The sequence below is a fragment of the Hibiscus syriacus genome, unplaced genomic scaffold, assembly GCF_006381635.1.
Source record: "Hibiscus syriacus cultivar Baekdansim isolate YM2019G1 unplaced genomic scaffold, ASM638163v2 tig00110694_pilon, whole genome shotgun sequence".
Classification (NCBI taxonomy): Eukaryota; Viridiplantae; Streptophyta; class Magnoliopsida; order Malvales; family Malvaceae; genus Hibiscus; species Hibiscus syriacus.
The window spans coordinates 1976565-1988876 of record NW_024062828.1 but is presented as its reverse complement, the minus strand read 5'-3'; the positions used below and the strand labels follow the sequence as shown (position 1 = coordinate 1988876).

Genomic DNA, 12312 nt, shown 5'->3' with positions numbered 1-12312 from the left:
CCATATATTCCTTTTCTGAGTGAAAGAATCGTGTTATAGTGTCGTAACCGTTTTTCGGTTGGAGTCGTCACCGACCATTTTAAAATGTGGATTGGAGTCGTCACCGACCATTTTAAAACGAATTTAGGTGGGTCGGACACCATCTTACATGATCTGCGTTTTTACCAGAAATGTGTCGGGTTCGGGAGTCAGTTACGGTAAAGGAATGATTAGCACCCTTGAACCGCCCTTTCAGTACCAATTAATTTGCCGGTTGTCTTAGTTGCGAAAATTCAAAATTTAAATTAAAATTTAGCAGACCCGATTCAAATTACTTACAATTGATTGATTTGAATACCCTTAAAAGATAAAAACGTTATATTCGTAGCGGAGTATAAAATCAAATTAGGATAGCAAGTGTGCAAACGTGAGAATAATAAATAAAACAAGAAAAAATGAAAAATAACAAAACACGTAAAAAAATAAATAAAATGAATAAAATGTTAAAAAATTAATGGAGTAAAAAAATAAATAAAAGGTAAAAGAAATTAAAAATGAATAAAAATAATGTGTACATATAAAGTAGTATTTACTAAAACAAATAAAAATAATAAATATATAATATTAAGTAAAACAAATAAAAAATAAAGATATACATAATATTAAGAAAAAAAATAATATAAAAAATAAAATAAAGTAAAAATATAATATATATAAATAAATACAAACAAAAATAGAATATTAAGAAAATATATATAAAACGTATAAAATATAATATTAATAAAAAATATATACATAGTAAATGGAGAAACATTAATACATACATATATATATATATAATGATATAAGATATATATAATAAAAATAATATAATATAAATAAAAAAGAGGAAAATAAAAAAATATAATTAAATATATATATAGGGGACAAAATTAATATAAAAGTAAAATTAAAGGGTAAATTTCAAGGTAAATTAAAGATTAAGATTGACTTAGGGGAATATTAAATACTTTAAAAAAATGAACATGTCTCGGGAATAGATCTAGGTTCGAAACTTCGAAACCCCACCCCTTTTTTGTCATCGACGCAACCCACGCTTTGGGTTATTCAAATCAAATCTCAAGAAAAATACATGCACATGCGAGAAATGAACGAATCAATGTAAAAAAAGATACTACCTTTTATTTCATTTTCGAATCGTTTACAATAGCTTTGCCTTTGTATTTTTTTGTACTTTCCTCTATATTTGGAAGTAAATCATGTGTTACAAATGGGGAGGATTACATGTATTTATAGTGAAAAAAAACTAACTATTTTTAGAATCATATTAACAATAGAATTCTAATGCAACTAGACTCCTTGCTCGGTTGTTGCACGTTTGTTGGTGTGGTTGTTGCTTTAAAAGATATGGTGGTGGAAGAGTCCTCATAGGAGAGAAACTCTTGCTAGTTCTATCTTTTAAGAAAATGGGTGTCTACAGCTACCCATTTTTGTCCTTTTTCGTGGAACGAAAAATAGGACAAGATAAAAAGATACAAATTTTCGTTCAATGGAGTTGAAGAATAACTCCTTGTCGAATTGAATTGCGGATGGCTCCTCCATCGCGAAGTCGAATCCATCTTGAAATGATTTGAATCAGAATGTGACTTCTCGTTGTAGTCCACTTTGGTCTTCTTCTCGATTTAAAGACCTTGGCTAAAAATTCGACTGGAAAGTAATCTCTTGACTCCACAATGTGGTTGATATGCCCTCGAGTTGAATGAAACTGAACTCGAAAAGTCTTCGCTGACAGATAGTTTTTCTTGACTTAAGCTAAGCTGACGGAAAAAAGGCTTCTTGCTACTAAGGAACGGCTAACCCAGACCTTCTTCTCGGCTTGAAAAACATCGATTGCAGCCATACAATAGTGTGATTGAGATGTCATCGAGCTGAATGGAATCGAACTCGACAATTTTATTGACATATAGCCCTTCTTGCCTTGAGTTATATTGTAAATGATTTGCCTTAGAGCTAAGCATAGTCGAACTCGAAGGTCTTTTGGTGACATATAACCCTTTTAGCCTTGAGTTATACTGTAAATGATGTGCCCTCGAAGTTGAGTGTAATCGAACTCGAGGGTTTGGTGTTTCAAGAGAAACATTTTCAAAGGTTTTTTTTTATGTTTCAAGAGAAACAATTTTAAAGGTTTTTTCTGTTTCAAGAGAAACTGTATTCAAAGATTGAAGTTTCAAGGGAAACTGTCTCAAGAGAGACCAAAATTCATTTCAAGGGAAATGTTTTCAATGTTTATGTTTCAAGAGAAACTGCCTCAAGGGAGACAAAATTTTGTTTCAAGGGAACCTATCTCAAAATTCATTTCAAGGGAAATGTTTTTAATGTTTATGTTTCAAGAGAAACTATCTCAAGAGAAAAAAAACTTAGTTCCAACAGAAAATGTCTCAAGGGAGACGAAATTTGTTTCAAGGGAAACAGATTCAACGATTTTGTTTCAAGGGAAACAAATTCAAAGATTTTGTTTCAAGAGAAACTGTCTCAAGAGAGACAAAATTCATTTCAAGGGAAATGTTTTCAATGTTTATGTTTCAAGAGAAACTGTCTCAAGGGAGACAAAATTTGTTTCAAGGGGAACTGATTCAAATATTTTGTGTTTCAAGGGAAATGTTTTCAAAGTTTATGCTTCAAGAGAAACTATCTCAAGAGAGACAAAACTTAGTTCCAAAAGAAAATGTCTCAAGGGAGACGAAATTTGTTTCAAGGAAAAGATATTCAAAGATTTTGTTTCAAGGGAAACTGTCTCAAGAGAGACAAAACTTAGTTCCAAAAGAAAATATCTCAATGGAAACTGTCTCAAGAGAGACAAAACTTGGTTCAAAAAGAAAATGTCTCAAGGGAGACAAAATTTGTTTCAAGGAAAAGATATTCAAAGATTTTGTTTCAAGGGAAACTGTCTTAAGAGAGACAAAACTTGGAAATTGTCTCAAGAGAGACAATGGTGAGCACGACTCCCTTCGTCGTGAAGTTAAAACTGTGGATGGTCCCTTCGTTGTGAAGTTGAGCCTTGGAATTGGATATTTTTCATCGTGAAGTTGAAATCCAAATAAGTTGTATTGTTCTGAGTCCGATATCCTCCGCTGTGAAGTTAAAATTGGCTCTGGAACTAAGAAATTGTTTGTTGACAGTCAGTCGCCCCTTCGCTGTGAAGTTGAGCTTGTGCTGTCTCAAGTCCAATATCCTTCGCTGTGAAGTTGAAATTGGCTCCGAAATTGGGAAATTATTTGTTGACAACCAGTCGTCCCTTCGTTGTGAAGTTGAACTTGTGTTGTCTCGAGTCCAATATCCTTCGGTGTGAAGTTGAAATTGGCTCTGAAATTGGGAAATTGTTTGTTGACAACCAGTCGTCCCTTCGTTGTGGAGTTGAACTTGTGTTGTCTCGAGTGGCACGATATCCTCCGTCGTGGAGTTGAAATCGCAGGTGACCCTTTCGTCGTGAAGTTGAGCCTTGACTTGGATATCCTTCGTTGTGAAGTTGAAATCCAAGCATTGTATGTTCGTCGTGAAGACGAAACCATGGATGACCCCTTTATTGTGAAGTTTAGCTTCGAGCTAGATATCTTTCGTCGTGAAGTTAAAATCTACTCTCGAGCGAATCGTGTCGCTTTGAGTTCAATATCCTTCGCCGTTAAGTTGAAATTGACTCTGACTGAAACTGGAAAGTTGTTTTGTTGTCAGACAGTCGCTACTTTGCTGTGAGGTAGAGTAACCACCATGTGTTTTTGAATCAAGCGTCCTTCATCTTGAAGTTGAAACTTGACTCTAAAAGCTGCAAAAACTTATGTATACAAAAAATGATAAATGCGATGCTCTTAAGTATGTCTAAGATGCATGTAACATGAATTAGTTCTATTTTATCCCCTAGATGGAGTCTCGTGCTTTGTGTGCTTGTTCATGCATATGGAGGAAATGCCTTCAAAAGGTCTGATAATTTGCATCAGGATGTTGAATTCCCAAAGATGTCCCAATATTCGATGTTTAATCTAAAAAAATGCCCCAACATTTGATGTTAAATCTAAAAAAATACCCCAACATTTGATGTTGAATCTTCAAAGATGCCCTTATTGTTCCTGATTTCTTGCTTCAGTATTGATTCTAAGCATGAGTTTTGTGTTTGAGAGCCACATGTCATTTACCAAGATCCACTCTAGAGATATTGTCTTGTTTTGAAAAAAAATGTTTTTCTTTCTTTTTTATTTTCAAAGTTCTGAAAATATCAAAAAAGAGTTTCGAAAAATGTTTAACCAAAAGTTTTGAAAATATTGCCCCATTCACGGTTTTACAATTGAGACAAATCATAAAACTAGAGTTCATTGGATATCAAAGAATTAATTACATTGTTAATCCTTTAATAAATTATAGTCGTTTGACACGTGCCAAGATTAAATCTATTTTTGGGAAATGGTTAAGTAAGGAAAGGATAAAAATGTCTCAGGTTATTGTGTTTGGTCAAAGGTTTGGCATTTTTGTTTATTTGATGCTCAAAGGTTTGATGCTAAAAGGTTTGATGGGGTATCTTGCATGCTCCTCTATTGGAAGTGTTCTCCAATTCCCAGTTTTTATGGTCAAGCTCGGATTGTGCGATGCCTTATCAAGGAATTCGTGCGATCGCCTCAACTGCCCAATTTTTGTATTCGAGCCGCCTTTTCAGGTTTTCAACTCGAATCCTCATTTGGTTTCAAGACATCATTCGTAATTTACGTCTTGAACTCCCTTTTGTTATTTTTCTCTATCATGCATTAGTTACACTATTTTTTGCAAAAAAAGATTAATCCTGATGGGCGGGATGAAATCTGAAGATAGTCTCTTCTGTTCAGAACTTCATGTATGATTAGAAGGGATTTTTAAGGCACGTAATGTAGGCCATGGTTTATGGTTATGAAAGAAAAGGATAAATAGGCCCAAACAAGTGTTTCAGGGTATTGAACCAAGGATCAATTCATTCTGATGTCTTCAATCATATCTTGCTCAATTTGAATCTGCTCGTATGTGTCTCTCTCTTGATGCTCTATAATCTTCGAGTGAAGTGATTCAGTGATTCGGAAATGATTGTGCTTGATTAATATCATTTGATGCTCTATGATTTTCGACTGAAGTGATTCAGTGATTCGAAAATGATTGTGCTTGATCAATCTCACAGTTTGAATCTCGATGCGTCGTTTGAATCGAGAAAATCTTTGCATATGCATCTTGTCTTCTTTTTTCTTCAATTTTCCTTTTTTTTATTTTCTCTTTACTTTTTTTCTCTTTTTTCTTTTTGTTCTGATTGAATCTTTGCACTTGGCATTTGGTTCACCTTTCGGTACCTCATGTGAATCAATGTCTTCACTCATGCGAGCATATTTTCTCCACCTTGCCCCCCAGTGTGGAGGGTGATCCTTGGATAGGGTTGAATCAGAAGAAAAAATACTATAGGCTCAAAAGGGGACACAAGGGACATATATTTTCTCCTGTTGTGAAGGGGTAAAGAAAGAAAGTCGTTCATCATTTTATACATGGAAGCTTTCACAGAAGAGGTATCCCCAAGGGGATAGATTTTCAGAATTATTTTTATTCACATGAAAACAGTGTAATTAAGCATGGTAGAATTATTTCGAGTGAATTCTTCTTTCTGCTTCTTACCCCCAACATGTCTCAATGTTCATGTTCCCTGCGAGATGCCCCAAGTTGTGTCTTAGAAGAAGGCTCATGAAAAAACTCAATGCCTTGGGTTTTAATAGCATAAAAATGTCAATTTTGAGTCTAAAAAGACAATGATGTGACTTTATTTGACTCAAAGAAAGGTATGGGTGTATCAAAAGATAAAGGCAATGTTCAAAAGTTTCAAAGGGAGGTAATGTCAAAATTTGGTCTTTTTGGTAACAACCATGAGTTATTTTGGGTAAAGAATCAATGTATTTTATTTTAGGGCTTGAGACAGGATAAGAAAGTTCTAATCTTGCCATGTCAAAAATCTATAATTCTTGAAGAATTAAAAGAATCCTTAATTCATTTAATATTTGAAGAACTAAATATTAAAATTTGTTCAATTGCTCCACCTTAGAAAGTAGTATAAATTCAATTGTTTAAAAGATTAAGCAAACATGAAAGATCAAAGACGTGTTCAAACAAAACAATCCTCTAAGTGCAAATGATATATGCAATGTCCCCTTCTTCGGCTGTCCATGCCCCTGAAGCCATCAGGTTTTGGATCTTGCGCTTCAGTGCCTTACAGTTCTTAGAGGAATGTTTGGGGGTTCCTATGTGGTAACCGCAAACAACTTCAACATTGTAGCCCTTAGAAGATGGGGACTCTTTTCTCAGATCATCCTGGCATGCTTAGTCCTACATTCAACTGATCAAGTTCCCACTGTACTGATTTCAGTTTTTTCTTTAATTATTAAAATATTGCTTCCATGTGGTGTTATGTGGTTAAGACCACTTCATCGAATCCTCCATGAAGAAATTTCATGTTTATGAAAATGTTTAAAAATGAAATGTAGATGCAAAATGTAAAAATGCATAAAATGTTCGAGGCATTGATCCAAAAACATGTTGTTATTATAAATAATCTTTATTGGGACAAAAGTGTTTTATCTTTTAAGAGACAATAAGCATATTTAAAGGTACATCCGGACTAAATCCTCTAGACCCAGAACAGGTTGACTAGTCATTTGTCTTCGTCTTTCGCCAGTTGAATAACCTGTTGAACCGCTTCGACCTCTCTGGCTAAATCGTGCAAGTGACGAGTTGTTTTTTGTACTTGTTCCCAGAAGTATCGAATGAATGTATCTCTGGCTTTCATCTTTTGCTGAACCTATTCTATAACGGAAACATCATTGAAATCCTCCATCAAAGGGATTATCTGAAGTTCATTGAATTTGTCGACAATGGCTTCCAATTCAACTATCGTTTTGTCATCTTGTTCTTGTTGTCTTTGAAGGGACTCTCGAGGTCAGTAACATTTTTATCGTCTTGCCCCTGCCACCTTTGTCAACCCATTTTTGAAAAGTTGACTTTTGATCTATTTGATTGTGGGCACCATGTCTTCTTGATCGAATAAATTCACACGAAGGCATCGCTTTCACCCCCACTTAAAAGGGTTCGGAGCTCGGGTATAGAGTCAGAGATGAAAACTTTTTCAAAAATATGAAATCATTTAAAAAACGTCAGTACAACTATTTACTTGAAAAAATAATCAAAGATAAATAATTAGAATCGAATAAATAAATTAAAATTTAAACTTGTAATTTTCGCTAAAAAAAGACAACCGAAAATTAATTTCGGCCTGACTCACTTACTTGTCCCCAGCGGAGTCGCCAAGTTGTCGTAACCGTCTTTCGGTTGGGCCCCGAAATTGAGCTTCGACTTGAAAAATGTGGATTGGAGTCACCACCGACCATTTTAAAATGAATTTAGGTGGGTTGGACACCATCTTACCTGATCTGCGTTTTTACCAGAAATGTGTCGGGTTCGGGAGTCGGTTACGGTCAAGGAAGGATTAGCATCCTTGAACCGCTCTTTCGGTACCAATTAATTTGTCGGTTGTCTTAGTTGCGAAAATTCAAAATTAAAATTAAAATTTAACATACCCGATTCAAATTACTTACAATTGATTGATTTGAATACCCTTAAAAGATAAAAACGATAGATTCGTAGCGGAGTATAAAATCGAATTAGGATAGCAAGTGTGCAAACGTAAGAATAATAAATAAAATAAGAAAAAAATGAAAAATAACAAAACACGTAAAAAATAAAAAAATAAAAAAAAAACAAAATGAATAAAATTTTAAAAAACAAAGAAAAGGGAAAAAATTAATGGAGTAAAAAAATAAAAAAAAGGTAAAAAAAATTAAAAATGAATAAAAATAATGTGTACATATAAAGTAGTATTTACTAAAACAAATAAAAATAATAAATATATAATACTAAGTAAAACAAATAAAAAATAAAGATATACATGATATTAAGAAGAAAAAAATAGAAAAAATAAAATAAAATAAAAATATAATATATATAAATAAATACAAACAAAAATAGAATATCAAGAAAATATATATAAAAATATATATAAAATATAATATTAAGAAAAAATATATACATAGTAAATGAAGAAACATTAATACATCTATATATATATAATGATATAAGATATATATAATAAAAATAATATAATATAAATAAAAAAAGAGGAAAATAAAAAATATAATTAAATATATATATATATAGGGGACAAAATTAATATAAAAGTAAAATTAAAGGGTAAATTTCAAGGTAAATTAAAGATTAAGATTGACTTAGGGGGAATATTAAATAATTTAAAAAATGAACGTGCCTCGGGAGTAGATCTAGGTTCGAAACTTCGAAACCCCACCCCTTTTTGGTCATCGGCGCAACCCACGCTTTGGGTTATTCAAATCAAATCTCAAGAAAAATAACATGCACATGCGAGAAATGAATGAATCAATGTAAAAAAAGATGCTACCTTTTATTTCATTTTCGAATCGTTTACAATAGCTTTTTCTTTGTATTTTTTCGTGCTTTAAATCCTATATTACAAATGAGGAGGATTACATGTATTTATAGTGAAAAAACTAACTATTTTTAGAATCCTATTAACAATAGAATTCTAATACAACTAGACTCCTTGTTCGGTTGTTGCACGTTTGTTGGTGTGGTTGTTGCTTTAAAAGATATGGTGGTAGAAGAGTCCTCTTAGGAGAGAAACTATTACTAGTTCTATCTTTTAAGAAAATGAGTGTCTACACATAGGAATTAAGATGTTCAACATTATTGTATCATTTTTACTTGATTTTTAGAAAAAATAAAATAAAATAGAAACCACATGGAGGTAGAGTCGGATATCTGTGGATACTTTCAAGGCTTCATGTATTGATCTGGTGGAGGAATCATCATTCTCTCTTCACATCCAGTAATAGATTATGTGAATGCTTAGCACAAAGTTGGTCTTAAGAGCATGTTGTAATTGTAACTCATTTTAATATAATGGTTAAGAAGAAATGGAAATATAAACTTAACCGCCTCCGGCTTCAATCTTTCGCCATTCCTGTTCCATTGCACAACAGCAGGATATGAGATGGGTTATAAAGTCATGGCATGATCTTCCCTGAAAAAAGGAAAATGAAATTAGGATTACTATAGTTAAATTTGATGGTTAATGATAGGATAAATTACGTATTTAGTTATCCAATTATCATTTCACTTCACTTCAATTCTGTTTTTGTCTTTTAATTATTGTTTTTTAAAGTCTTCACAAACGTTATATTTTGATTTCATTTTGGTAATCTACTATTAAAAAATTAACATATTTGTGACATTTTTTAATTTTTTTCAGTGATAATATGATACTATCTTATGTCGATACATCAATATTACCATTATTTTTTTTTCAAGGTGAGTGATCGATAAGAAACCAAAATATAATGTTAGGGTCCGTTTATTTCATAGAAAACAAATTCCGAAACTGTTAATCTTTAATGATATTACTGCATACCCAGATTCAAGTACCTCGAAGTTAAAAAGTTATCTCAATTTACTCCTCACGCAACACGAGTAACAACAACAACCGCATATCAAGGAGTAGGCCATTAAACTACTGATCGCCTGCTTTCGAGCTGTATAACAAATTGGGATCAGTCTTGGAATTTATGTAACAATTTGAACAAGTTAATGGGTCGAATCTTACATATATTTCCTTTGGAAACTAAATTAGTTATGCTCGAAAATACTCCACAGGGATAGATACATGTCTTGAAGCCTGTAAACATTGAAAGCAAATATTAAGAATTACCATGGGGTCATATCAAATACCCAAAGCTACCATTTGCAACTCACTTAGGCAAAGATCAACCTGCCATTAAACATAGTTTTTTTTAACTTCATTTGAGGAAAGAGCTGCGTACCTTGATTGAACATGAGTTGGTTCATTGACAAGAAGCTTATGAACATTGTTTCCCGGAAGCACATTGATAACGTTTTTAGTGACATCAATTAGATGTTCAATCACACGACATTGCTTAGAATCATCAGCAGTTCTTGATTTTTGCAGCTCAGCATGGAGTTTCACCTTTTCTTCTTGCAATGCTTCCTTGCAACCCAGTTGAGGGTTATCTACGAGACGAAGATTTCTCCAATACATTTGCATCCTTCTTTGTTCTCTCAGACCTTAATATAACACTTTGAGCTTCAACATCTTCTTCATCAACAGCGTACCCTCTTTCATCTTGCTCAATTGCCTGTAACCCTTCCTCCAAGTTCTGGATTCATCATTTCAACATGCAAAACTTCTTTAATAAAACGTAAAGTTCAATTGCACCGACAAATAGTTGAAGTCAAAGTTTTTTTTTTCAGAATCTAGACTATTCACAGTTTCATGTCATCTAGGGGCAATTTTTGACTATTGGGAACTTGCATATTGGAATGCCTATGGCCTTTAAAAAAAACTAGGGAAAAAATAATCTTGGATATATAGAGTAAGGTGCCATTTGGTTCGCTGGAATGTTTTTGAGGGAATTGAAATCTATGAAGGAATTGAAATTTGAATCTGAAACCTATTTGGTTGGCATTAAATTGAATTGGAATCGGAATCCAATTCCATATTTTGTTTGGTTCGCAGACATGTCAAATAAATTTGATTTCAGTAATACAAAATGACAGAATTGTCCTTCTTATTTTTTTTGCTTAATTTTAGTTTGTTTATAACTTACATGTAGCAATATATTATAAAAATTTAAAAAATATTAAATTTTTATTTTATTGATTAATTGATTATTCATTTCAATAAATTATAAAAATCATACTAATAAACATCATAAGTTAAAATCATCTCAATTAGGGATAGTCATGGTTGGGTTGGGTTTTTGGTCCACCCGACCCGACCCGATAACAAGGGAACCTCCACCCGAGACCCGACCCGACCAAAATAAAGTTTCACCCGACCCGACCAAAATAAAGTTTCACCCGACCCGACTCGACTCGAATATATGAATTAGAAACCCTACCTGACCTGAAATAATAAAAAAATAATTTTATTTAATAAAAACAATGACTTAATTGAAAAAAAATTATATATAGAGGGGTATTATTGTAATTATTCCTAAATATATAATATAAAATTATATATTTTTTCGGGTCGGGTCGTGTATTTTTCACCCTAAACTCGAACCTGACCAGAATATCACACTTAAAAAAACCTGACCAAACCCGAATATCACACTTAAAAAAACCGACCCGACCCAAATATCAAACTTAAAAAACCCGACCCGACTCGAATATCAAACTTAAAAAAACTCGACCCGACTTGATCAAAAAAAAAATCCGACCCGAATACCAAAAGATTGATGAGGGTAGTATGATCAAATTTTAGATTCACTCCAAATGATTTCAATTCCATCATGTTATAGATGAAATTTATTTTCCTTCCCTTGATGGAATTAGATTCCGATTCTCCCTTTGAAAACTTGAACCAAACATGAGAAAGTGGTAGAATTAGATTCCAATTCCCCCTAATTTCAAGAGATTTCAGCGAACCAATAACCACCTAAATGTTTCTTACTTGGATTCGGCATTGATGGACGAGAGTAATCAAAGGCAGGAGCTTAAGGTATCGATCGATCTCAGCTTGGACATGGCGAAGCTGGTGAACGATGGCCCATCTCGTGGCAAGCATGCAAAGGAAGCTTTTGTCTCTACAACTCTCCACCAGCTGTAGAGCTTGGTTGAGGGCCTGATCAAGGCCATCCAAGGGTTCTTTTATGGCGGACAAAGTGACCATGTCCGTGGATCGCAGCTTCTCCAAAAGCTTAGCTGTTAAGTTGACGTGGTGAGCCAAGTGGTGGCAGTTGTTTCGGTGCATGGAGGCGTTTTTAGCTGCTGAAATGATGAGGGTTGTCATCCCTAAAGAACTTAGTCCTGGAGACATCCTACACTAGTTGGATGGATCCGTACGTAGTTTCAGAAAGCAAAGAAATTAGAGCACAAGAGAGAGAGAGGGGGAGAGTTTTATGTTTTTACGTGCTTGATCGTAGATATGAATTTTTTAGGGTAAACTACGTGTTTAGTATATAAACTATCAGTTTTAGTTTGTTTTAGTACTTAAAGTTTAATTTTTTAAATCATACCTAACGTTTAGTTCTTATTTCATTTTAGTATATTGCCGTTAAAAAATTAATGGACGAGCTCATCGGCCGTCGCGTTTATAGTTGTCGGTTGTCCCATTCATCAATCGATGAAGCCCAAAATTTTTAGTCTGTACCTTTTCGAACCCTAAATGCAATTTCAACC

The 12312-nt window shown here is 33.4% G+C and overlaps 1 pseudogene; it reads right to left on the bottom strand.

The window, feature by feature from the left end:
- Positions 1 to 9043: 9043 nt before the first annotated feature.
- LOC120138580 lies at positions 9044 to 11950 on the bottom strand (annotated as a pseudogene).
- Between the last annotated feature and the right edge of the window lie 362 nt (positions 11951 to 12312).